The sequence below is a fragment of the Sorex araneus genome, chromosome 3 (genome assembly GCF_027595985.1).
Source record: "Sorex araneus isolate mSorAra2 chromosome 3, mSorAra2.pri, whole genome shotgun sequence".
NCBI lineage: Eukaryota > Metazoa > Chordata > Mammalia > Eulipotyphla > Soricidae > Sorex > Sorex araneus.
In genome coordinates, this window is record NC_073304.1 from 127,585,324 (window position 1) to 127,612,388 (window position 27,065).

General features: G+C 36.3%; 1 pseudogene; it reads left to right on the forward strand.

Moving 5' to 3' along the window:
• Positions 1-27,065, forward strand: part of LOC129403490 (uncharacterized) — a 145,029-nt pseudogene that overhangs the window by 74,821 nt on the left and 43,143 nt on the right.

Consider the following 27,065-nt stretch of genomic DNA (forward strand, 5'->3'; position numbering starts at 1 on the left):
TAAAATTTTGCCAAGATGTCATTCGCCAATGTCTCTGACCTCTTTCTACTATCAGGAAATGCTACGAGTAGATTATATGAAATTCTTTTTCCTCTGGTCAGGTACGGTGTTACTGCTCTCATCCCTAAGGCAAATGAATCAGCTTGTAGGTTTATCATGGATGTTTTTTAGTCCCTGTTTTTCTCTTTTTATTTCTCATGTTCTCTTCCTTCTGGACTTCAGTGCAGAAGTTTCAGTGGTAAGAACTGTTTCTCCTATGATAGATCATAGAATTTGGTGGCGGGAATATTAAGAACAACCTTTATCCGTCTCCAGGGAAAAGTTCGGCACCTTAATGATCTCTATGAGTATGCCCAGTTGTCACTAAAGTGAAATTTCTTCTTTGACTATGAAATTGATCTGTCTATGCTTTATGAACTGGAGTGATAGCATAGCCACAGCAGGTAAGGCATTTGCCTTGCACGCAGCTGACCTGGATCCGATTCCTCGGTCCCTCTTAGAGAGCCTGGCAAGCTACCAAGAGTGTCCCACCCACATGGCAGAGCCTGGCAAGCTACCCCTGCGGTATTCGATATGCCAAAAACAGTAACAACAAGTCTCAAAATGGAGACGTTACTGGTACCTGCTTGAGCTAATCGATGAACAATGGGACGACAGTGCTACAGTGCCTGGTTTCTGCCTCTTCATCTCTTGCTGAGGAAGCTCTGTTTGTTCGGGGTTCAGCACCTAACCATGCAGATTAATCTTTGTTTTGTTGTAAATTGGCCATGACTGTGGGAGGAGGTGGTCGAAATTTTTATTCCAACATTTTGAAGTGCCCGTCTCAGATTTACCATTTTTATAGATGAAAAATAAAGTGATGGTATGTTTATCGCTAGGCAGCAGAGAAAGAACAAATAACACATTAAATTTCACAAAAGTTTATTTAATTTGCATTTTTAATTTGATTACTTTATATCTGAAATAGACCATCAATGTAAGAGTTCATTTCACATTGATTTATAATCACCAACCATATCAGCTCTATGATCATTGCCTCATGCATAGATATGTGTGTATATATATACACATATATATGTGTTTATATGTGTATATACATATGTAGTAATAAACAGTTCCCTAGTTTTCTACAAATCATCTTGATGATTTATAAACATTAATTGAATCTCAAGTTTCCTGGTTCAAAATATTTCTGCAAAACAACAGGGGTTATGCAAGAGTACATATGAAAATATAAGGAAAAATAACTCAAAAATATAAAATATCTATAATTTGAATTTAATGTAACTCCCAGCCATTAAGAGAAAATTGAAGTGGAGACAGGGTATATAATTTTAGTATGATGTTGTAAAACGCTTTGATGGTTAGGTGCTTCACCAAATTCTATGAGCATATAAACCATCAGATGATTATTGGAAATGACCTAATACAACAAGAGTCAACTAATAAAAATAATTGAATTATTTCCCTATTAGTGAGCTTCTTTGCATTCAGGAATAAAACTAAAGTTTTTTTATTAAACTTGAACTTGTCTTCAAATTGTTCTCTAAATCCACACTACTAAAAGTGTAGCAATAATTAATTTGAATCAAATATAATTTATCTTTTCATATTAATAAGATATTAATCTGCAATCAGATCCTCAGGTTATTTCTGCAATTAGTGATAAAAGAAATAATTTTTGTCAGTTTTTCTAATGAATTTACCTATGAGATAACTGCACGAATTTCTTTTGTTTTTTCAGTCCTTCACTTTGAAGATGGACTTCAGTGGCACATACCAATTGAGCTGATTATAGCAAGTAATGGTCTGGATTATTTGGTAGTATAACCATGTTTAAAACCCCCATCCTCAATAAAATGCAATGTTTAATGCTTATAATGCTTTACTATGAACGTTAATCTTTTGAAGAACTAGAAAAATGAAGACAATGGATTGTAGATATAGAATACTTTCTGAGTCTGTACCCCTAATAATTTCAATGTTTTGTAAACTATGAGCTATACGAGCTGTATTGATATGGATTAGTGTTGACAATATGGAAGGCTGGCTAGAACAACCATCTGCTGATTATACATATAGTGTGATTCTCTCAGGTATGTCAATTAGGTTTAAAGAGGACATGTCCTAAGAACAAGAGTCCCCGGTGCAAAGCTTCTTATATTTGACTTTAGAATCATTAAACATAATTTAGAGAAAGTCCTAGTAACCCAGAAAGTAACTATTTCTAGTCTAGATTCCATATACAGAGAAACTTATACCAACTTGCAATAACAATGATCAAAAATGTTAACTCTCTTAAATATAGTTTTCTTAAACTATAGAATGATTTTATTGACAATCCTGTTTTTGCTCTGCCGTACTATACTCAGATCTACCATGTAAGTATTCAATGCCGTGAAGTAAGCCATGACCCTACAAATTCCACTTATAAAGATATCAAAAACTTCTTCATCTTACTAAATTTGGTGTGGTTGTCCTTTATATACTTACTGATACTGGAGAACTCAAAAGTATCTCTGGCCATAAGAGCTTTGCTTTTGTGTTGGTTATCCTTCATAACTATCCCAATATTCATCTGTACACTTCTCTGATTAACTCTGTGTCAATTGTGCTATAGATTTTTTTCATAGGGTCTTTCTTGTTCTTGAATTTCAAATTGCCTTGACCAGTTGTAAAGACTTCCTATCATTTTCCCCCTTCTTTCTGCTACCCTGGTCAATGTATTTCTAGCAGTAGCTCTCCCTTCCTAAGTTCAGTTTTATTTTACAATTTTATTGTCATCTCTTTACTCCCTTCTCTTCTATTCTTAAAGTAGATTTTCTGTTGTAGATTTTGCATGTCCCAATACCTAGATTTCACAACTTTTTGTTTAATTAAAAATTTTTGGACCCTTTTGCAGGTTAGTGGACAGAAACGAGTGCCATGTCATCTGCGCCTGCACCTTCCCCCCTCCAAACCCTCTGCCGGCTCCTCTCGAACCCTGACTCCCACTCTGCTTGAGCACTGCCCACCTAGCCCTTCGCCACCCTCCAGCACCGTCATGCAGGTTTGCTCCCTCCCTACAGGCACCCAGCCACATTGCAGCAGTGGGCGTGGCCTCAACAAAAGTGGGCATGGCCTCCCAAGCAATTATTCTGTACATCTTAGTGTTCATCACCTATGTCCCCGAGTATTATCTTAGCTGTCCCCAAAATAGTTCGCCAATAGGTTGCTAGCTAATTCCAAGTTTCTAAAGTATCAATGAATATGATCAGCTCTTCAAGCAAAAGGTAAAGGAGCCCATTCTCAAAAAGCATCACTTGAAGCCTAAGGTAAAGAATAGAGGAACATCAGAGAGAGACATGTTCTAGAGGGGTTACAGAAGAAATTGACCACCACTGACGAAGATCATTCAGAATCCTTTTTCCGCAACCAGAGGTGAACTTGAATGCCTTTTCCATGCCACCACAACAATATGAAGAAATAGCGCAAATCCCCGCCACAAGGAGAGGACTATGAAAGGAGTCCAGATGCCTCAATAGGCATTTCCTACAAACTTGAGCTCTCCAATAAAGAATTCAGAGTTGAAATCCTGGAGATGTTCAATGAACTCAATGGAAAGATTGACAAGTTAAGGAAGGACCTGACAGAATTACGGGAAGAAATGAGAGCATAAATAAAAAACCTACAAAAGGAAATGTCACAAATAAAGGATTCAGTAGATGAATTAAAAAACTCAGTGGGTGCCCTCAACAAATGAATGGGTACAGCCGAAGACAGAATCAGTGAGCTCAAAGATGAGCTGCAGGAAGACTACAGGCAAAAACAATCAATGGGGAGAGACCTCAAAATAGCTCTATGGAGAATCAGAATCCTAGTGGATGATTTCAAGAGGAAAAACATTAGAATCATCGGAGTACCAGAAGGACAGGTAACCAACCCCAATGAAAAAGCCAAGGTCAAAAAAATCATTGCTGAAAAGTTCCCAGAGCTGGAGACTGCAGACATCCAAATTTAAGGAGCCAGAAGGGTGCCAGCTAAAAGAGACCCTAAAAGAAAAACTCCAAGACATATCATAGTTAGGATGATGGACGTAATGGATAGATACACAATACTGCAAGCAGCAAGGTCGAAGAAGGAAATCACATTCAAAGGAGCACCCCTTAGATTCACAGCAGACCTATCAAAGGAAACCCTCCAAGCCCGAAGGCAGTGATGGGATATAGTGAAAAAACTCAATAAAATGAACTCTTCACCAAGAATATTTTATCCAGCCAAACTCTCATTCAAACTTGAAGAAACTATTTTGCGGATAAACAACAACTCAGGAACTTCATAGACTCAAAGCCAAACCTGAAAGAAGGACTAAAGGGGCTACTGTAAGACAAGAAAAACCCCTACAAGCACAACAAACCCTTACAGAAAGATGGCACAAAACCCCATGACAGTCTCTCTCAATGTCAATGGTCTTAATTCACCAATTAAGAGACACAGAGTGGCAAAATGGATTAAGAGACTGAACCCAACATTCTGCTGCTTGCAAGAAACACATCTAAATAGCCAGAACAAACACAGGGTCAAAGTCAAAGGATGGAAAACAATCCAACAAGCAAACAACTCCCTCAAAAAAGCTGGTGTGGCCTTACTAGTATTGGACAACACAGACATTAGGTTGATAAAGATTAGAAGGGATAGTGAAGGCTATTTTTTATTAATCAAGGAATATGTACAGCAGGAAGAAATCACACTCCTAAACGTGTATGCACCTTATGAGGGACCAGCTAAATACCTACAACAGCTGCTAACAGACTATAAGAAAAACATTGCAAGCAACACAATAGTAGTTGGAGACTTCAACACCGCCCTATCACCTCTGGACAGATCAAGAAGATTAAAATTCACCAAGGAAATACTGGCTTTGAAGGAAGAAATAGAAAAGCGAGGGCTAATAGATCTTTACAGGGCTTTATATCCCCCAAAAAAGAATACACATTATTTTCCAGTGCACATGGAACATTTTCCTGAGTAGACCATGCGCTGGGCCACACAACATAACTCAAGAGATTCAGCAAGATAGACATTGTATCAGCTATCTTTTCAGATGCACTGAAGATAGAAGATAATCATGTACAGATGCAGAAAACCAAATCAAACACCTGAAAATTAAACAACTTGATGTTGAACAATGAGTGGGTCAGGAAGGAAATCAAGGAAGATATCAAAAGGTACCTGGAAACAAATGAGAATGAAGACATGAGCTACCAGAACCTGTGGGGCGCAGCTAAATCCGTATTAAGGAGAAAATTTATAGCTCTGCAAGCATATGTCAGGAAGGAAGAAAGGGCCCACATAAATAACTTGACTTCACAGCTCAAGACCTTAGAAAAGGACAAAAAAGGAGTACAAACCAGGCAGAAGGAAAGAGATAATAAAACTTAGAGCAGAAATCAATGACATGGAAACCCAAAAGACAATCAATGAAACCAAGAGCTGGTTCTTTGAGAAAATAAACAAAATTGATAAACCACTATCGAGACTCACAAAGAAAGAGAGAGAGAGAGAGAACCCTTATAAGCCAAATCAGAAATGAAAAGGGGGACATCACAACAGAAACCAAAGAAATTCAAAAGATCATCAGAGACTACTTTGAAAATCTGTATGCCACAAAACAAGAGAACCTAGAAGAAATGGATAAATTCCTGAATTCCTATAATCTCCCAAGGCTGAACCAAGAAGACCAGGAGTACCTGAATAGTCCTATTAATATCAAGGTAATCGAAACTGTAATCAAAAGTATTCCCAAAAACAAAAGCCCAGGTCCAGATGAATTCACTAGCGAATTCTTCCAAACATTTAAAGAGGACTTAATGCCAGTTCTTCTCAAGATTTTCCAGGAAATTGAAGAAACAGAAACCCTCCCAAACAGTTTTTATGAGGCTCATATCTCCCTAATACCAGAAGCAAACAAAGACACCACAAAAAAAGAAAACTACAGGCCAGTATCCCTGAAGAATACAGATGCGAAAATTCTCAACAAAATATTAGCAATTAGAATTCAACAACTCATCAAAAAGATCATACAACATACAACACGACCAAGTGGGATTCATCCCGGGGATGCAAGGATGGTTTAACATTCGGAAATCCATCAACATAATCCATCATATCAACAAAATAAAAGATAAAAATCATATAATCATATCAATAGATGCAGAGAAAGCATTTGACAAGATCCAGCACCCGGTTATGATGAAAACTCTCGCCAAAATGGGTATAGAAGGGACCTTCCTCAATATACTCAAAGCCGTTTATCACAAGCCTATGGCAAGCATCATCCTCAATGGGAAAAAACTAAGAGCCTTCCCTCTAAGAACAGGGACAAGACAAGGATGCCCTCTCTCTCCACTTCTGTTCAATATAGTACTGGAAGTACTTGCAATAGCGATTAGGCAAGAAAAAGATATTAAGGGCATTCAGGTAGGAAAGGAAGAAATCAAGCTCTCACTATTTGCAGATGATATGATACTATACTTAGGGAACACTAAAACCTCTACCTAGAAACTCTTAGAAACAGTAGACGTATATAGTAAAGTTGCAGGCTATAAAATCAATACCCAAAAGTCGGTGGCTTTCCTGTATGCAAATAATGAGAGAGAAGAAAACAACATGATAAAAGCAATCCCATTCACAATTGTGCCTCAAAAAATCAAGTACCTCGGAATCAGCTTAACTAAGGAGGTAAAGGATTTGTATAATGAAAACTACAAAATGCTACTTCAGGAAATAAAAGAGGACACGAGGAAATGGAAAGATATCCCCTGCTCATGGACTGGAAGAATTAATATTGTCAAAATGGCAATACTTCCCAAAGCATTGAACAAATTCAATGCAATCCCCATAAGGATACCCTTGATATTCTTCAAAGAAATGGAGCAATCACTCCTGAAATTCATATGGAACAATAAGCCCCCACAAATAGCTAAAGCAATTCTTGGGAAAAAGAAAATGGGAGGAATCAACCTCCCCAACTTCCAACTTTACTATACAAAGTGGTAGTAATTAAAACAGCATGGTACTGGAACAAAGGCAGAGTTTCAGAGCAATGGAACAGGGTTGAATACTCTGACACCCCCCCCAAATATATAATCATCTAATCCTTGATAAGGAGCAAGAAATATGAAGTGGAGCAAGAAAAGCTTGTTTAACAAATTGTGCTGGCAAAACTGGAAAAAAAAATGGCCTTAGATCTCGACCTTCACCATGTACAAAAGTGAGATCAAAATGGATTAAAGACCTCAACACCAGACCAGAATCCCTAAGGTGCATTGAAGACAAGGCCGGCAAAACCCTCCACGACATTGAAGCCAACGGTATCTTGAAAGATGACATGCCACTGGCCAAGCAAGTGAAAACAGAGATAAATAAATGGGACTATCTCAAACTAAGAAGCTTCTGCAACTCAAAAGAAACAGTGACCAAAATACAAAGACAATCTACATAATGGGAGAGGATATTTACTCAGCACCCATCCGATAAAGGGTTGATATCAAGGATATACAATGCACTGGTTGAACTCCACAAGAAAAAAAACTGCTGACCCGATCAAAATATGGGGTGATAAAATGAACAGAAACTTTCCCAAAGAAGAAATCCAAATGGCTGAGAGGCACATGAGAAAATGTTCAACATAACTAATCATCAGGGAGATGCAGATCAAAACAACGAGATATCTCACACCACACAGACTGGCCCACGTCCAAAAGAAGAAAAGCAACCGGTGTTGGCATGGATGTGGGGAGAAAGGGACTCTCCTTCACTGCTGGTGGGAATGTTGATTGGTTCAGCCCTTTTGGAAAACAATATGAACGGTTCTCAAAAAATTAGAAATTTAGCTTCTATTTGACGCAGCAATACCACTTCTGGGAATCTATCCTGGAGAGGCAAAAAGGTATAGTAGAAATAACATCTGCATTTCTATGTTCATTGCAGCACTGTTTACAATAGCCAAAATCTGGAAAAAACCAGAGTGCCCAAAAACAGACGACTGGTTAAAGAACCTTTGCTACATCTACACAATGGAATACTATGCAGCTATTAGAAAAGATGAAGTCATAAAATTTGCATATAAGTGGATCAACATGGAAAGTATCATGTTGAGTGAAATAAGTCAGAAATAAAGAGACAGACATAGAAAGATTGCACTCATATGTGGAATATAAAGTAGCAGAGAGGAACAAGCTTCCATTGATGAAATTTCTGGCAGAAATTTCTCTGGACTTAGTTACTAAAATACTAAAATACAGAAATCCAAAACCTTGCAGCCATGATAGTGGCCGTAGGACCTCATATCTCTTCATTCTCAGCAATGGAAAACAAATTATCAAATGCTTCCTTTTCAGCAGGTCTGACTTTTGGGGGAGAAACTCCAAACAATAATAGTGAGTTTTTTGTTGAAATATTGAATGTAATCAAAGTAAAGTGAAAGTAAAGTGAAATTTATCAGCTACAAAGATGGGGTGGGGGGCTGAGAGGTGGGAGGATGGGGGGAGGTATACTTCGATTCTTGGTGGTGGAATATGTGCACTGGTGAAGGGATGGGTGTTCGAGCATTGTATAACTGAGACTTAAACCTGAAAGCTTTGTAACTTTCCACATGTTGATTCAATAAAAAAAATGAAAAAAAAATAAAATAAATGAAAAAAATGTTTTGAAGAGAATTTCTGCTCAGTTAATAGACAAATAGCAAAAATAAAAGTCTAGTATTGTAATTATGTGAAACTTTTGTGCTTGCAATAATAAGCACAAAATAATTTTGTAAAACCTATCCAATGATGCTCAGATTATTTAAAGAGAATCTTTTTCTGTTTATTCCCCCTCTTATTTTTTTTTAAATTTTTTTGATGGGGGATGCACACCTGGATGTGCTCAAGAATTTCTCCTAGCTCTATGCTCAGGAATTACTCCTGATACACGCAAGGAACCATATAGATTGCCGGAGTTAGAATCTGGGATGTCCACAATGCAAGACAAGAGTCCTACCAACTGCACTATCCTTACTGCCCAAGTGAATAATTTTCTTTTTGAAAATAAACAGCATCCACTAAATGGTTTTTAGAGACCCCAAACTGAGACTACAAAATTGTTTTATGTATAGATCTTTGTACAGAATTTTGTAGTTAAATCACTTAGCTACAGGAGAATATTTGATTTTTTATTTTCTAGAATGACTTTAAGTTGTATAGTCAAGAAATAAATAGAATGTCAGGTAATGGTATTAAAACTAGTTTTTAATTGCATCAATTCTGCTTTTGCTATGCTCCTTTTGAATCTTGCTTTTACTTTTTTGAGGGACTTAGGGACCAAACCAGTGGTGCTTAGGGGCTTCTCCCATTATGTTTTCTGTACAGTCACTTTTGGCCATGCTTAGGGGACCAACCACATGATGAAGATGATCACATCCCAAAGTCACGAATGCAACTTCTTTGCACTTTTCACTTTATTAATTGAATTACATATGTGTACATGAAACTTATTAATTTGTAGCCCTGTAGCACTGTCGCCCTGTTGTTCATCAATTTACTCACGTGGGCACCAGTAAGGTCTCCATTGTGAGACTTGTTGTTACTGTTTTTGGCATATTGAATACATCACTTGCCAGGCTCTGCCATGTGGGTGGGGTACTCTCAGTAGCTTGCCAAACTCTCTGAGAGGGATGGAGGAATTGAACCCAGGTTGGCCGCGTGCAAGGCAAATGTCCTACCTGCTGTGCTATCACTCCAGTGCCTTTTATAATTTTGTAAATCCAGTACCTTTAATTTGTAATAATCATTATCTTATTAAATCATTCCTATCATTTTCTCCTACAATTAAACTTCCTTTAAACAGTTCATTTGATTTGTCAGTTACATCAAAAACTTTCATGTATTTGATATGTTACTAGAACATTATTGTGACACTATTGTGGCATAATGCATCCTTGTTCTTTCATGTCCTTTTAACTTTTTCACGTTTTTTTTCATGTCTGATGTAGCAGTCACCTCCTGAAATTTTTACTGACTGACTTGGGAAGATAAATTCCTTTCAAAAATCCTGCTAGGGTTCTGAGAATGTCTCCTGCCTTCTCCTTATACTCCATCCCTCTTGTTCTCTTTTGTCCCCTCTTGTGGCAGAATCCATAAATGTGTACACCTTATTTTAATCCTACACTACACCAGGTCAAGTGCTGGCAGCCTCCCATTTGCTTTCTCCAGGAAAGTACTAAAGCTCTGGTTTGCGGTGTCTCCCTTATATTCAAGCTTCACACACTAACTAGCTGTATGCCACAGATCATTCTCAACTTTTACAAGCATGTTCAGGTGAACAGCCATGGAGTTAGGTTGTTTTAACACCATATATATCTAATCTATATATGGTGATATATAGATTAGATATGCAGAATGCTGAGGGTACTTATGGGTTAGTGAGAATGTCCACAGCTAAAGCATCCCCAGTAGCTCACTAATGGATTTTTCATAGAATCTGTGACCTGTAGGCTGCTAAGACAGTAGCCCTCCAATGTCCTAGACGAGCCCAGTCTGCTCTTCTTCCAGTTTCTACCTGACCTCAGTTATCAGCAAACCATAATTTAGTACTTTAGATGTGGGAAGGTGGCGTCCCTCATGAGTAGGGAAGTTTGGTTTCCATGAGGAAAAATTGCAAACCAAGAAATTTTCTCTTGGCCTTGAGCTATGACACTTATGGAAGCAGAGATATAGATGAAGTTAAACAGTTCCTTTTACTCTCCCCAAAGTATCCAAATAGTTTTATATTTTAACTTCTACACTGGAAACCTGGACTTCCACAAAAATTCTCTAATCCACAGGTAAAAGTTTGAGAGCATGTTCATATTAGGAATTATATTGAAGTAGGCATGCAATATGATATTTACGAAATGTGTTAATCTCTAAAATGTAAAATACCCATTTACCACCTCACCTGCTCGTTTTAACTTAAAATGCATTTTAACTTTATGTATACATGTAAAATGTCTGAGGGCTAAAGACCTCAAAGGTTTCTTGTCTCTCTGGTTCCTATTTCAGTAACTGTGAAGAAATGTAGAATTTATGCTTTGTATAAGTGTCTCCCTTCCTTGCCCCAATGTTAATTAAACTACTTTGAAATTGATGATAAATACATGGTTGCAAAGCAACCAATCACTATGTAATTCTTTAAGCCATTGTTTCAAGAAAGACTGCTAATTATTAATAATTAATATTTATAACTTATGGAATAGCATATTGATTACATTTTAAGTGTATAAAAGCAGAGTAATATATAAATACCATCATGTTCATAACTAGTTTTGGTGTCATTTACCAAGAAGATGTTTAACAATCTGTATTTTGTTATTTTATAGAGAGCGTAAAAATGTTTAGGCTATAATCACAGAAGAAAATAATATACTGAAAACCAGCAGAACTATAATCAACACTATTTTAAAATATATTTTGTGGTTCAATAACCTCAATGTTATGATTATTTTAATAGAGAAGTTCAAAAGGAAAGCCATGTATTTCCCAGTTAATTATCTTTGGCAAATGCTGCATTCACAGATGGTACAGATATCTTGTAATTCTAAATTAGAGCATCTCTATTTGTGATTTTTGTCTTGGAAGTTTCATTTGTGGTTAGACCACATTTTGTATACTTCCAATGATGGACATATGATCTGTGCATAGTCAAAGCAAGAGGCAGGCCACATCATTATGACCATAAGCTGTGGCTGTCAAGATGTTGAAAATGACAATTTTACAGGTCATGAAACAAATTGGGAGCTAAAACGACCAACAAAGCATTCAGTGAAGAGAAAAATATGTTAGTCAAGAGCCAATATGAACTTTACTTTTCTACATGAAGTTAAAGGATAGTAATGTCATGTTTAAATTATTTTTTTTCTAAGAGAACAAGAGGAGAGTTATTAAGAATCAAACTGTCTTAGGAAAGGATCACATTTAAAAATTTTTGCTTACTGGCTATATAATAGCATAACATCATCTAAATAACAATGCTTCTCTCTCTTTAAAGACATTTTTTTAAATCAAGGGGTCCACTATTTAAACACAGCAAAAAATATAGTATTACTCCAATTTTACATTTTACTTTTAAGTGTTTGAGGTGCAAATTTAAAAATAAATTTGGTTTAAGTTCTTGAGTCAAATGATAAAATTTTTCACCAAGATCAAATGAACAAAATAGTTTACCTCTAATTATATAAATGTAAACAGTCCTATGAAATTCATATTGGCATGAAAACAAAGAAATAAAGAAAATAACTATGACAGAATTTACAAATCACAGTTAATTCAAATCTTTTGGATAGGAACCTGATATTCACAGTAGAACACAGATAATTGCAGCTTGTCATATTAGAATATTTGGAACTTGTTCTCCTAGTAGAAACAACTAGAGAGAATACATAAAAGAACAGGCTTGCTCATTTAATAGAATAACTAGCAGCACATGACTAATGGAAGAGAAAATGGTAAAACCACTGGGACCAGAGAGATACTACAGTTGGTTGGGAATTTGCTTTGCATGTGGCCAGCTTGGGTTCAATCCCTTGTACCCCATACCATCCCCTGAGCCTGCCAGGAATGATTCTTGAGTGCAAAGCCAAGAGCAAGGCCTGAACATCACTGAGTATGGACCCAAAACAAAGAAGTAAAATCTAGGATTTGTGTCCTGTACTTCCCCATTTTTTGGCCTAATGGCATGTCAGAGATTTCCCTACAGCACTGCAGAGTTCAAGTATTGGTAGATGGCCCCAAACAAAGTGAAAGACAGTGCTGAAAGATAAGATAACTTGGCTCTGAGGAGCAGCCTACTACATATACCTAGGTACCAAATACAGAGTTTGTTTTTGAGCCCATGTCTTAATAGTTAGATTCATATCAATGGGACAATATTTATATGGCACATATGGATACTAGGAAAGAATTCCAAGCATTCAGGAAGGGGAGAGGATATTCAAGTTCTAGCCATTTAGAGTATAACAACCTCAGTGAAAACTTGCTACATTTAGTAGAAAGCCTGAAATATTAATCTCAGTTGTAAAACTAAAGCAGCATGATGACAAGTGATAGAGTTGCCCCCCCAAAAAATCTTAGAAATAAGGATGAAAAGGACTGATTGGAGTATCAAGTTATTTAATTGTCTTCTTGTATGAAGTTCAACATGTTTAAAGATAAACAACAAAATCTAGATTTTCAAAAACATTCTATTCACATGTAATATATAATCTGTGTGATCCACAGCAAATGCAGTGTTCATAAAAATCAGTGACTTATAGAAAAAGACCAGAAGAAAAATCTCTCAATACAAACAATGAAGACAAAAATGATAGGAAAATAAGTGAGGGCTTTAGAATAAAGATGATAGTAAATAAAGATGATAGTAAAATAAGTGAAGTTTTTACAATAAAATCAAAGATTAAAAGAAAACCACAAAGCTCAGGTTGAAATTAAGAGAAGAAACAAAAAGAAACTAAAAGATTTTTTGAGATCAAAATGTATTAATATGCACACCTATGTTAATTACAGCTTTTGCTACAAAAACTAGATATGAAAGCAATATCTAGTTATTATCTAGGAATATTTGGAAATATCCAAATCTCCAACAAAGATGAGTGGATATAAAAGTTTGGGCATGTATACACAGTGGAATGCTACGCAGCTACAAGGAAGGATGAAATCATGCAGATTGCTGCAACTTGAATGAAACAAGCAAAATAAGTTAGAGAAAGAAAAGAAAACACTGGGTGTTCTCACATAATCTGTATAATTTAGAATAGCAATACAAGAGAAAGGAAGGTATCAATATGAGCAAATGCCTAGGCCCAAATTACAGAAAGAATTGAGGGAAGTGGTGGGGTGGCGAACTCTTGGTAACTTAGGTGACCTTGTATGCTTTAATGGAATAGAGGTGAGTTAAGTATACATGTGAAAACCTAATGCTAACATTACTATAATATGTGTGTTAAAGTATAATAATTAAAATTTTTAAATGAGGGGCTGGAGGGATAGCCCAGCGGGTAGGGCGTTTGCCTTGCACGTGGCCGACCCGGGTTCAATTCCCAGCATCCCATATGGTCCCCTGAGCACTGCCAGGGATAATTCCTGAGTGCAGAGTCAAGAGTGACCCCTGTGCATCGCCAAAAAGCAAAAAATAAATAAAAATAAAAATAAATTTAAATGAGTCTGATAAGTATGTAGGGGGCATTGGAAGTGATTCTAAGAACAATTGGGAGGTTGTTGACACTTGGGGGATGTGATAACAGTTGGAAGACTATACTGAAAATCAAGCACAGAAATAAAAGATATTGAGGGAGAAGAAGAGGTTTCTTGGGTCAGCCTCTCTGTATTTTAATTATATATTCCATTTCTCTGTGAGTTTGGGGAACGCTACTTCAATTCACTCTGTCAAGTTGTTTGTTTTAACTAAAAATGACTTGAGCCCTACAAAAGTCATTGGCATTTTACTAAATAAATAACACCTTGAAGCAAAAATTAGCATTTAATTTTTCCTTTAGCTTTTTAAAAATTATTATAACTCATGTTACATGTTTATAATAGCATTAATGTGTATAGTCTTAATGTACACAATTACTGCACCTCACCACCATCAAACTACATGAGATTCTTACCACTGTTTTCATTTTACTTCTAATGCATCTTTCACTCCCCTCTTCCCACAAAGCTGCACAAAGCTGTGATAATCTCAGTTTTACAATCCTAGGCCACGGGTTTGTCATTGTTTGATACTACTACCTTTTTTGTTTTTCCAGATACCAAATGGGTATGAATGCCCCCTATTAATTCTTCCACCAACGACTTACTTCAACTATCCTAATATCTTCCACTTCCATCCAAGTTTCCCAGAATTTTCATCTTCTCTCATAGTCCTCCATTGTGTTTATACTTAAACTTAACAGTCATTGAACAATTGGGTTGTTTTCATTCTTTGGCTTTGTAATTAGCACTGTAATGAATATAGACGTTCATGTATCCTTTAAATTAATGTGTTTGTGTTCGGGGGGTTTTATAGAAAGAAGTATAATTGCTAAGTCATATGAAAGTTCTAGTTTTATATATCTTCCTGTACTCTGGGACCTATAGGTGCCGGCATCAAACTGGGGTCTGGAACATATAAGGCCAAATACCTTAAAACTTGCACAATTGTCTCAGGCCCAACAGATTTAACTGAAGCAATATCATATTTAATATAACTTTCAGGCATGAATTATTGTCAACTAATGTCCCATTAATAATATATAATGAATTAATGTTACATTAAGTTGACTATAAATGTCTAATTCCATTTCTCACTATAGAATTGATAAAACAGATCTTTTAAAGCAGGACTCAGCAATATATAGAATACTGGCTAAATATGAATCCTGACAAGTTTTATAAATAAATTTTTTTGGAATACAGTCACATTTTTTTTAATTCCTTATGACTGCTTTCCTAAAACAACAATATAATAAGATAGTTTTAATGAGCCAATATGACCTGCAGAACCTAAAATATTTACTAAGATATTTTCCATTGGAAAAAGTAAATGCTAACTACCATTTAAAGAAAGATAATAAAAATATATTTTAAAATTTATAACCTTATAAGTTTTATAAGAAATGAATAAGAAATGAAATGAATGGCAAGTCATATGAAATGGGACAAGATAATTCTAGAAATTTAATGTTAAGTTCAAATATTAAACTGAAGTAGTATAATATAATCTAAAGTATATTTCAAAGATGTACATTGTGTATTTTAAAAATATTACTTGGAAATGTAGTAAATATGTAGAGGAAATAACACATCAGTGGAGATAAAATGGATACAAACATATGCATTACGCTAAATTAAGGAAATTTCTGAATTCCATGAAACCAATTATGGAGACTCAAATTCCTAAAACAAAATTGACAGAGCTTAAAAGGAAAATAAAACTAATAAATGAATTTTGTTTTCAGTGTATCTACATACAGAAAAAAGTAAGAATTTTGCAGATAAGAATAGTTTTGTACGGCTGAATAATACAATGGGTGGGATGCTTGCCTTGCATGCAGCCAGCCTGGCTTATATTACCGAATCACACACTGAGAACTGAGCAGCACAAGGAGTAATCTCTGTGGATAGAGCCACGAGTAAACTCTAATGAACACTGGGTGTGACCCCAAAACAAAAAATAAAATATTAGAAAAAATAACATTTGTAACTTTTGTTGTTAGATAGTTGATTAGGATAGTACGGTTTGCCTGACAACAAGTAAATAACTACATTTTTCAAGTGTACGTGGTGTATGTATGGAGAGACCACATGTTGTGCTATGGAAAAATATGAGTACAGTTTTAGTAAATTAACATTGCACAATATATAATCTTCTGCTATTCAACAAAGGGCACTTTTCAAATATATTGTAAAATATGCAGGGACTACGGCTGATATCCAGATATAGTACTGGTTTTGCATATGGCTAATTCTAGTTTTGCGCCACTAAGAGTGCCCCTGAAAGCAGAGCCAGAAACAACCAGGAAAAAAGCCCTAAACACCTCGGGTGTGACTGCTCCCACCACCAAAAACAAAACAAAATAAAACAAGAATGAAAGAACACAGCTACATACTAGAGAGATAACATAAGAGTTTAAAAATATGACTTGCATGCAGTCAATTCTGGTTTAATCACAGCATGGCATGGTTCCCCAAGCGTCATTGATGTAGCCCAGTGCTAGAGAACCTGAGCATCCCAGTGGGGTGGTCCAGATAAACTCTGGTTCTGCCAGACTGAGTAACAACACAGGCTAGACCCTCACATTAGACCACCAGCCATATTGGCTAAGAACCGCCAGGATGAGATCCTGCTCTTTTAAACATGTGGGAGGCTCAAAAAAAATTACAACAAATTTAATCTTAGAAATAGCCTATTGTTTTTGCAAGGTTTAGGGGGAAACAATCTGCCATTAGCTCTTAAACACTAATCTTATCTTTGCCATTAAAGTTAACCATAAATGACAATCCCCATTCACTTAATGACTAAATATTTATAATATATGAACGGAAACATTCACTACATTTTAAAAAGTTTAAAATTAAACTACTTTATTAAGCTTTCTTTCTATTTTGATAAACTAGTAGATACGTGCTCTGGGCAAGTTGCCTCCTGATACAATAAACAACACATTCACCAGCCAACAGCTTGTATGGTAACCAGATGTAATGTAGCCCAAATGTAATATTACAAAGGCAGACAGAACTACCACAAACAATTGCAGTTCAATTATTTTACAATGTACAGATGATGTTGCCACAAATGTAGCTGGGTCTAAAGAACTATGTTATTTCAGAAACTCTATGTCATATGGAGAAAAGAAGTACATCTACGAAGTAGTCACAGGGATTCGTTCTTTTCTATCTCTCTGTCTAATCTGTATACATGCATGTGTAAATGTAGGTGACATTTATAACAGCCATATTTATATGCATATAAAATTTCTTGAAAATCATAATATTTAGGGGAAATAGAAAATTAACTATAAAAGTAAGTCTTAGAGAATGTAAGACAATTCAAGGAATGTATTGTTTTAGGTAAAACAATTTTAGTTTTTCCTAAAAATCAAGTTTGGTTTTTAAAAAAAGAATACACTCAAGAATTTCATCAGAAAAAGAAATTCTATGAAAATTTTTATAGTAGAATTTATGGTTGAAACTAAAAAAAATGTTAAGTATTAGGGGAAAAATTAGGATTCATGCCCAAACCTGAACACACCAAGATGACATTGCTTAAAAAAACCTTATGTTTAGAATTAATGCAATTGAAGTCTGTTATCCACACTCTGGCCCCAAGAATGGTCACATCCGAACCTCATAGAAAGAAATGGTACCAGCCTTAATACTGACTCCAATTTCTACAAAATGCTGGCTCAAACTCAAGGCAAATCATTCTTAAGTGAATTTAAGCATTTCCTCTTGTTCAACATTTTCTTATTTATAGAAATAGCATATGAGGAAAGTTCAATGGTCTCTAAAAGCCTGGCATATCTTCATCAACACACTGAGTTCATGCTGTTGTGATTGCTCTACAGGTATGTTTTTAACCAGCATAACTCAAGGATGAAGGAAGAGGTGCGGTTTTTAGTTCAATTCTCAACTCATTTAACTGTGATCTTGAGCAAATTATTTTTCTCTCTGTGCCTGAGTTTTTTAGAGTTGAAATGGTGATAGCATATTATAAGAATTTAATGTCATTGTGTTTGAAAAATAGCCTAATCAGTATCAAATGTGTGATAAGTCTTAAATAGTGCTTATTTAAATCAAAACATTTTGTAGAGCCTGGCGAGCTACCCGTGGCATTTTCAATATGCCAAAAACAATAACAACAAGTCTCACAATGGAGATGTTACTGGTGCCTGCTTGAGCAAATCGATGATCAATGGGATGATAGTGATACTGTGATAGTGATATGCATAATAATTTATATTTCAACCTATTTCAGGTATTAAGTAGATATTCTATATTACCTATTTTTGCCTGTTTTGCATATTTTAAGTTAATGAAATTATATAAGGGCTGGAGTGATAGCACAGCAGCAGGGCATTTGCCTTGCACACAGCTGACCCGAGTTCGGTTCTTCTGGCCCTCTCAGAGAGCCTGGCAAGCTACCAAGAGTATCTTGCCTGCCTGGCAGAGCCTGGCAAGCTATCCGTGGCATATTGGATATGCCAAAAACAATAACAAGTCTCACAGTGAAGACGTTTTTGATGCCCGCTCGAGCAAGTCAATGAGCATTGGGATGACAGTGATTGACAGTGACAGTGGCTGAAATTATATGTACTGACAATATTTAAAAGTTTTGAATCATAAATTTGTAATTAGTACTTTCAACTCCAATGTTTAAGACATATTAGGGGCTAGAGAAAGAGTACAACCGGTGGGAAGCTTGCATTCCATATGGACAACATGGGTTCAATTCCCTGCATCCCAAATGGTCTCTGAGCCTCATCAGAAGTTATCATTGAGTACAGAGCCAGGAGTAAGCCCTGAACACTGCCGGTTGTAGCTCACCAAAAGTGTTTAATGTAGGTTAAAGAAAATGAATAGAATATAAATTTGTCAGGTGTCTCTTTGGAGAAAGTAATATCTGTGGAATTTAAAAAAGATCAAATGTTACTCATCTACAAAGAATGTTTTATAAATAACATTTTAGAAAGAACCATACTTTGAGAAAATTTGGAGACTATTTCCTTCTACATTCTTATGAAACTAACATTTTGCAGTTTAACACTTTTGAAAAAGACATACTGTTGAGGCATTGACTGGTGTGAAATAATTGAAATACTTAGATAAGAGTATCTGTTACCACATCTATTTTTCATCATATATATATAAAACATCTTTGTATTCAGATGAATGTTGTAAAAATGTGCTTACTAAGTCTCTTACTTTTCCAAAAAACACCCACTAAAACAGAATGAATAAAAATAGAATTGAAATATCACAGTATTATAAAATGCTTAACAAAGCATATGAATGTTGTATATATATTTATGTCTATGCATGTATGTGATCTATAAGCATCACATGGAATAAATGGCAACACTTCTCTCATTGAAAAATATATTAGTAAGATTATATATTCAGAATGGATGTATATATGTAAAATTTTAAAGGAAAATAATATGCATCATTTACAAATAAATGATGAACATATAAAAGGAAGAATATGAACACATGTATAGAAAAGATGTACTCTGAATTCATTGAAATTTTTGCTTCTAAATAATGGACATTAGAGGGAATAGTGGAAACAGTCCTCAAGACCTTAATTCTCTTATTTAAGCAAGATGAAAGTGACTAAATATTAACATTTCTTAAATTTCTTAAATATGGGACATATACATATAAATTTGTTTCACTGTTTCCTGTTTTGTTCTATACTTTTTATTTATTTATTTTTAAATTTTTATTTTATTGAATCACCGTGAAAAAAATACGAAGCTTTCAGGTTTAAGTCTCAGTCATATAATGATTAAACTCCAATCCCTTCACCAGTGCACATGTTCCACCACCAAGAACTCCAATATACCCCCCTCCCACCCACCACCCACCTAAGTAGCTATTGATCTTCACTTTATTTTCTCTATACTTTTAATACATTCAATATTTCAATAGAGAACTCACTATTATTGTTTGGAATTTCCCCCCAACAATCAGGCCTGCTGAAAAGGCATCATTTAATAATTTCTTTTCATTGCTGAGAATGAAGACTCTATGAGCTCTATGGGATTTTGGATTTCTGATATTTTAGCTCAGTTCACAGTCTAGATGCATTTCTGTAAGAAGTCGCTCTGGATGCCAAAATGGGTTAGAAGACCTCTCGGATCATAGTCTTTAGGAGCAGAGGGTCCGTTTTGCGCAGGGCAACTCTGGATCTTATCTAGGTGCATTTGTTCTATACTTTTTAAGTTTGAGCCTCAACTTCAGAGATTTTCTGATTTATTGGTGTATAATTTAAAAATATGGTGATATATAAGCATTATTAAATGATCAGCAAAATAAATCTATAAGGAATAAATAGGAATGTTATATAGCTACTTATATAGCTACTTTTTTTTTGCATTTGTTGCTTGAATAAGTGTAAGTCCCCAGAAATGTCACCAGTTCAATTTTAATTGAAGACCCCATATCTGGCCAGCTGCTAAACCACAAGCTATGAGAACAGTGGTTCACACCTATGGAAGAAATATAATCAATACTGTTATTTCACCCAAAAGAACTTCACCCAAGAGAAGAGAAGTTTTAGTGAAGTCACTGCCATGTGTCATTCAAAAAAAACAGGAATGACTGAATAGAAAAGAGTGACTTTATGGGCAAGAAAACAACTTAAGCTAAGACATGATGCATGTAATCAGCACAGCCTGTAGAACAGGCTTCAAAACAGAACATGAAGATCTGATTTTATGCTGAGTGGAGACAGGATAACATAACAGCTTTTACATATTTTAAAGTTTTTCAGAGAAAATCGTAGAGACTTATGAGGGAGAAAGAGGAGCAACTGAAGAACATACAAGGGACGTACATAATCATCTATCACATAGATAGAAAATGTGATAAACATCAGCAGTGTGATTTTTCATATAATTATGAGGCAAATGATGATTTTAAGTTGAGCAGGATTCTACTGCACACCCGTCATTAACCAATACTGCCCTGCCAGTAGGGTCTCAGTTTTTATCAATACAGAGATATTTGTAGCGCTCTGTGCTTTTGCCCACCCAAAACCCAATGATAATGTGTTTGCCTCTAGGTGAGTTTATCGCAATTTTCTAAATGAAAAGTCTCAGATAAGTCTGTTTTTGCTCAATTAATCCCAGAGAGTCTATATAACTTTTCTCAGGGGGTGGCATTAGTGTGAGGGAATTTTTATTATTTGATAACAAACTTAATATTTGTAAGAAATAGTTCTCATTCTACAACCCAGAATTTTAAAAATGTGCTAAACATATTTTCGTACCCTGATAATATAGGAAGAACAAAGCAACAATAAATATATAAATGATTTTTATGACCTAACATCATGCTGGGCTGGAGTGATAGCACAGCGGTAGGGTGTTCATCTTGCACTCGGCCAACCCATGTTTGTTTCTTCCGTCCCTCTCGGAGAGCCTGGCAAGCTATCAAGAGTATCCCCACCGCATGGCAGAGCCTGGCAAGGTACCCATGGCATATTTGATATGCCAAAAGCAGTAACAATAAGTCTCACAATAAGAGACATAAATGGTGCCCACTTGAGCAAATCTATGAGCAACGAGATGACAGTGACAGTAACAATGACAACATCATGCTAGGTGTATTATACTTTTCCTTCTGTAATGCTTGTCAAAAACTTTAAGTTACAAAGTAAAAGTTTCAGAGTTTCTCAAATCACATACCTAGATTTTTTTTAAGTGGTTTAAAGTAAACCATTCAACTCTTGAGCTGATACTCTATTCAATGAAAAATAAAACTATATGTAAATCTAAAATATGCCCCACAAAATAATCTGGGGTCAGAGAAATGGTACAGTGGTAATGTGCTTCCCTTGCATGAAGCTGATCTGGGTTCAATCCCTGGTACCTCCTAGAGCCCAGAGCCCTGCCAGCAATGATCCCTGAGCATAGAGCTAGAAGCCCTTACTATTACCAAACATGGCTCCCCAAACCAAAAACTGAAATAGACCTTAAACCATTTATGATGCCTAAGATTTAAAATATAAAAATTATTATTGTTGCAGAGAGTCTCTTGCATGCACACCTGGCTGTCTTTCCTGGGGCCCCTTGGAGGGGATGGGCTCCAGCTTCCCTCCCTACCCTGAGCAGAGCTCCAGGCAGCTGAAGACCACCGGAACCTAGCTACAGCAATGCTTGAGGCCCCTCTCCACACGTATGGACAGGCCTCATGCATGAAGGTACCGGCAGAGGAACCCAGGTGTGTGCAATCTCATCAACGACCAACATCTAAAGACTTAAAAGCAAGCTCCCAGAAGTGTGTGGCCACAAAGTGGTCGCGTGATATCTTGTAGCCTAAATCTCCCTCTGGGAGAAACTGGCAAACTTCTGAGAGTTTCCTGCCCACATGGGACAGCCTTGCAAGCTTCACATGGTGTATTCATATGCTAAATTCAGTAACAAGGTGGATTTCATTCCCCTGACTCTGAAAGAATCTCCAGTGCAACATCTTTGGGAGGGCCAAGTTGAGAGAAACTTCTAAGATCTCAGGGAAAGGACGAATGGAGAGGTTACTGAGCCCGCTCGAAAAATGATTAATGGGATTTTGTGATCGTGATTGTGATTATTGTAGAAGCGAGAGCCCCTTGGGGCTCACCCCCCTCACTCCCCCCCCCCCGCCCAACTCACTGGGTCAGTGAAAAGACGATCAGACTGAACTGGAGCAATAGCCACCTCGGGTAGGGCATTTGCTGCTGACCCGGGTTCAATTCCTCCGTACCTTTTGGAGAGCCCGGCAAGCTACCAAGAACATCCTTCCCGCATGGGAGAGCCTGGCAAGCTATGTAGCGTATTCGATATGCCAAAAACAGTAACAACAAGACTCACAACAGAGATGTTACTGGTGCCTGCTCGAGCAAATCGATGAACAACAGGACGACAGTGCTACAGTGCTACACAAATAAGCTGAAGTTATAGTTCTCATTCTTACTGTATTTTTTCTGACATCTAAAATATTTTTATCAATTTCAATGGAAACAATTCTTTTATTACATCAGATGAAACTTTTGTTCTAATAACACAACATTCAGATATTTCCATAAGTAGTAAATATAATTTGAAATCTATTTTAGATGCTAATTTTAAATGACAAATATATTTAAAATTCTAATTTTGAACTTTTTTACTATGGGTGCACATGAATGATATAGGTAATATTTATGGGAAAAGTTAGTGTTCTGATACATATGTTACCTGTATCATAGCGGGGAGCGATAGCACAGCTGTTGGGCTTTCGCTTTTCACGCGGCTGACTGGTGTTTGATTCCTCCGCCCCTCTCAGAGAGCCCGGCAACCTACTGAGGGTATGGAGCCTGCACGGCAGAGCCTGGCAAGCTACCCGTGCGTATTGGATATGCCAAAAACAATAACAATAAATCTCTCAATGAGAGACATTACTGGTGCCCGCTCAAACAAATCGATGAGCAACAGGATAATAGTGACCTGTATCATAAACATTATAATGACATCACATATGAATCATAGTGTGTGAGCAAGCTGATGAGAAGTCCAAATAATGCTTCACAAGCATATTAAATCACATTTCTACAGCATCTAAACTGACAGCTCTTGTCACTTACACTGAATTGATTGACCAAAACTTCCCAATCACCCAGAAACAGATGAATCAGGAAACTGAAAGCCGTGCTATTTGTGTTCTCAGAAAGGAGACTTCTCGAAGCCTGAAAATAAAATTAATCACATTATGCTTTCTGTGTTTGATAATCCTTGACAGAGACTGATCATGTTGTCCTCTTCAATGAAGGCTTCTGACCAAATCTGAGTTGAGGTATCTTTATGCAGCTCCCTCTTTTACTTTAGTATCATGGCTATGTGGCAATGAGGACAGGATACAGCAATTGTAAGCTGAGTATAATTCACCCAGCTATTGTAAAGCAATATGCAACTCATCATCCTTCCTCCTAGGAGTTAGGATCTTCATCAGCATTAACAAGGAATGAATTAGTGATCACTGATTTAAAAATAAATCAAAAATAAACAAATAAATAAATAAATAAATAAGAGGAATGAGATGCCTAGGAAGGAACAAGAAATCCAGCACTTAAAGTGAATGGATTAGAACATTTATGCTCGAGTGATATGATGGGTGAGCCTACTGCTTTCATTTTGTGATATGAACTTCACTTACTAAAATGAATATTGATTCAGGTGTGATTACACAGCACTGGTTACAGAGCAATGGCTACAGCCTACTAGGGCAAACTAAATTGTATAGAATTAAAAAGAAGATATTTCCTTTCTGTTACTAGCATGACTCATTTAGTCTCCTGTCATGCTTAGGTAACATGTTGAGGTTAGAAAGAATGCAGTGTTCATGAATCTCAATACCTGTCTTAAAATGATATAAAAGGAATATAGAAATATGGGGACACTTTTATTGCATATGTTCTAGGAATTTTATAAAACATTTCAAAGTAATGTTTTTCTTTTACCTAATAAAGCATTATATTTTCATCCCTTAAAAATTAAATGTGAGGAACCGGAGCAATAGCACAGCAGGTAGGGTATTTGCCTTGCTTGTGGTCGACCTGGGTTCAATCCCCGGCATCCCATATGGTCTCCCCAGCACCGCCAGGAGTAATTCCTGAGTGCATGAGCCAGGAGTAATCCCTGTGCATCACCAGGTGTGACCCAAAAAGAAAAAAAGATTAAATGAAAGCATACACTTTTTAGCATAAAATGGCTTAAATAAAATTACAAATTAAAAACTCACTAAAAGTATTTAACAATCTATTCCTCTTCCATACAAAGGAATTAAACAACTAGGTGGAAACTCCTATAAAAATCATATAAAAGTATATGTTCTGCTATAATTAGATGAGATATTAAACTTTCAGAGAATTACAATGGATCAATGTGATACCATAAAGAAATGTTCAATCCTACTTCATAAATCAAATGGCTTTCCTATAGACTCCCCATACAAAAGCACTCAGTTCAATTCTGTGGCATACTTCTTGTGCCTGGTTGGGAATATAAAGCAGTATAAATTGTGTTGACCAAGGTACAGTCAAGAGAATAGCTTCTTTAACAGAATAATTTTAATATTAATATATAGTTCAAAGGAAAAGCTGAAAGTCAAATTGAGGTACAATAGAGCAACTCAGACATTAGTAATGGCAGAAAGTCATTAGTACTTTTAGAATCATAGAGGAGGAGGTGGTAAGCACAAACACATAATCGAACATGCCACCTCCAGGCAGTCTCGAAAATAATTTCAAGAACTGTCTGGCAGGAGCTGAACCCATAAAAAAGACACAGTTACACATGATATTGCCTAATACACAGAGATACCTGATCAAACCCGAGTTGGTATAAGCAGAGGAGTCCCACTGATATTGCCCAGGATACCTCTGGAGAGGAAAAAAAGGAATCAGATAAATCAATTCTTATTCTCATTATCTTGTTCACTGATTTGTCCTCTACCCTAATCTCTAATCTGCCCCTAATTCTAATTGGCTGAAACAATCTGGAAGACTAAGGCAAATATAACCTTTGGTAATTCGTTCATTCATCTTTTATTGTATATAACTCTCTAAAATACAGTATTGCAAAACCACATCCATTTCACTATGATCATAGAGAAGTGTGACAGCTGTAAATGGTCTTTATGCTTTGATGTGTGGACCCTCAGCTAAGATGACACTGAAAAATGGGACTAGAACTAGGACCAGAGCAGCATCTTCATGCACAGATCGTGTCTGCAGAGGAAGAGCTCAGATCTCTGATAGAAATGCCAATTGGAGTATTCACGTGTGGATTCACTGTATAACATTGTGGCTTCAAGATAGTCAAAGTTCTTACAGGGCTCAGTCCTTTTCCTGTTCTTAGAAGTGAGTTATGATTTTGTAGCCTTAAGCTTTTGACAATACAATACCATTTTGCAGTATACTTTATGAAGAACATATAGGTATGTTTTCAAACAAACTCCCCTAGTCAAAAAGAAAGCCAAAATAAAGATAATAGAACAAAATTCATAGAAGGCTAATAAAACAAAGTAATAATGCAGAAAACTGTACAAATGACATCCAAGGCCATGTACCCTGAATCACTGCCAAATAAGTAGCAAAAACAGTAAACGTTGCACAAGGCCTACAGGGATTAATCATTGAGGAGAGTTAGTACAAGAGTACACATGGCTTCCAAAAAACCATTTTTCAGTTTTCTTAATGTCAAAGCAGAAAATAATAAGGGAATCTTTTATTTCTCTTAAGCTTTAAGGGAGTATGACTTAGATATGTTAGCTAAAAACTGAGGTAAACTTTGAAGCACAGTCCTTCTGTTCATCTAACACATGAAGTTGTAATAGCTTCAAAATAAGGTGATCTCTGTTTCTTCTGGAATCCAGTCCTCTGTTACTCCACTAAGGATCTCTCTTGCTTTCTCCAAGTTCATTCTCCACACTCTTGATATTGATTCTGTCTTACTCTTCCCACCTACCTGCCCCCATCTCCTTCACTCAACTCACTGCCTCACAGACCTTTTTGTTCTTGGCTTACTTTGTGTTCTTGGCCTCAAATTCCAGTGGAACCTCTCTGCCTAAAGCAGCTATTACGTTTTCTTTTTTTTCTGTTTTGTAGGATGTGGTGAGTCCTGCAGTCTTCAGTTACTGCTTGTAGACCTCCAGACCTCTCTGTGGTGAGAGGAGGAGGGGCCTGGCCATTCTTTGCCTGGGACAGATGACTAAAGCAAAAGCACATGACCCAAATTAGCAAAAGGAAGAAGCAGGGACACATGGAAAAAATTTCCTTCAAACAAATAA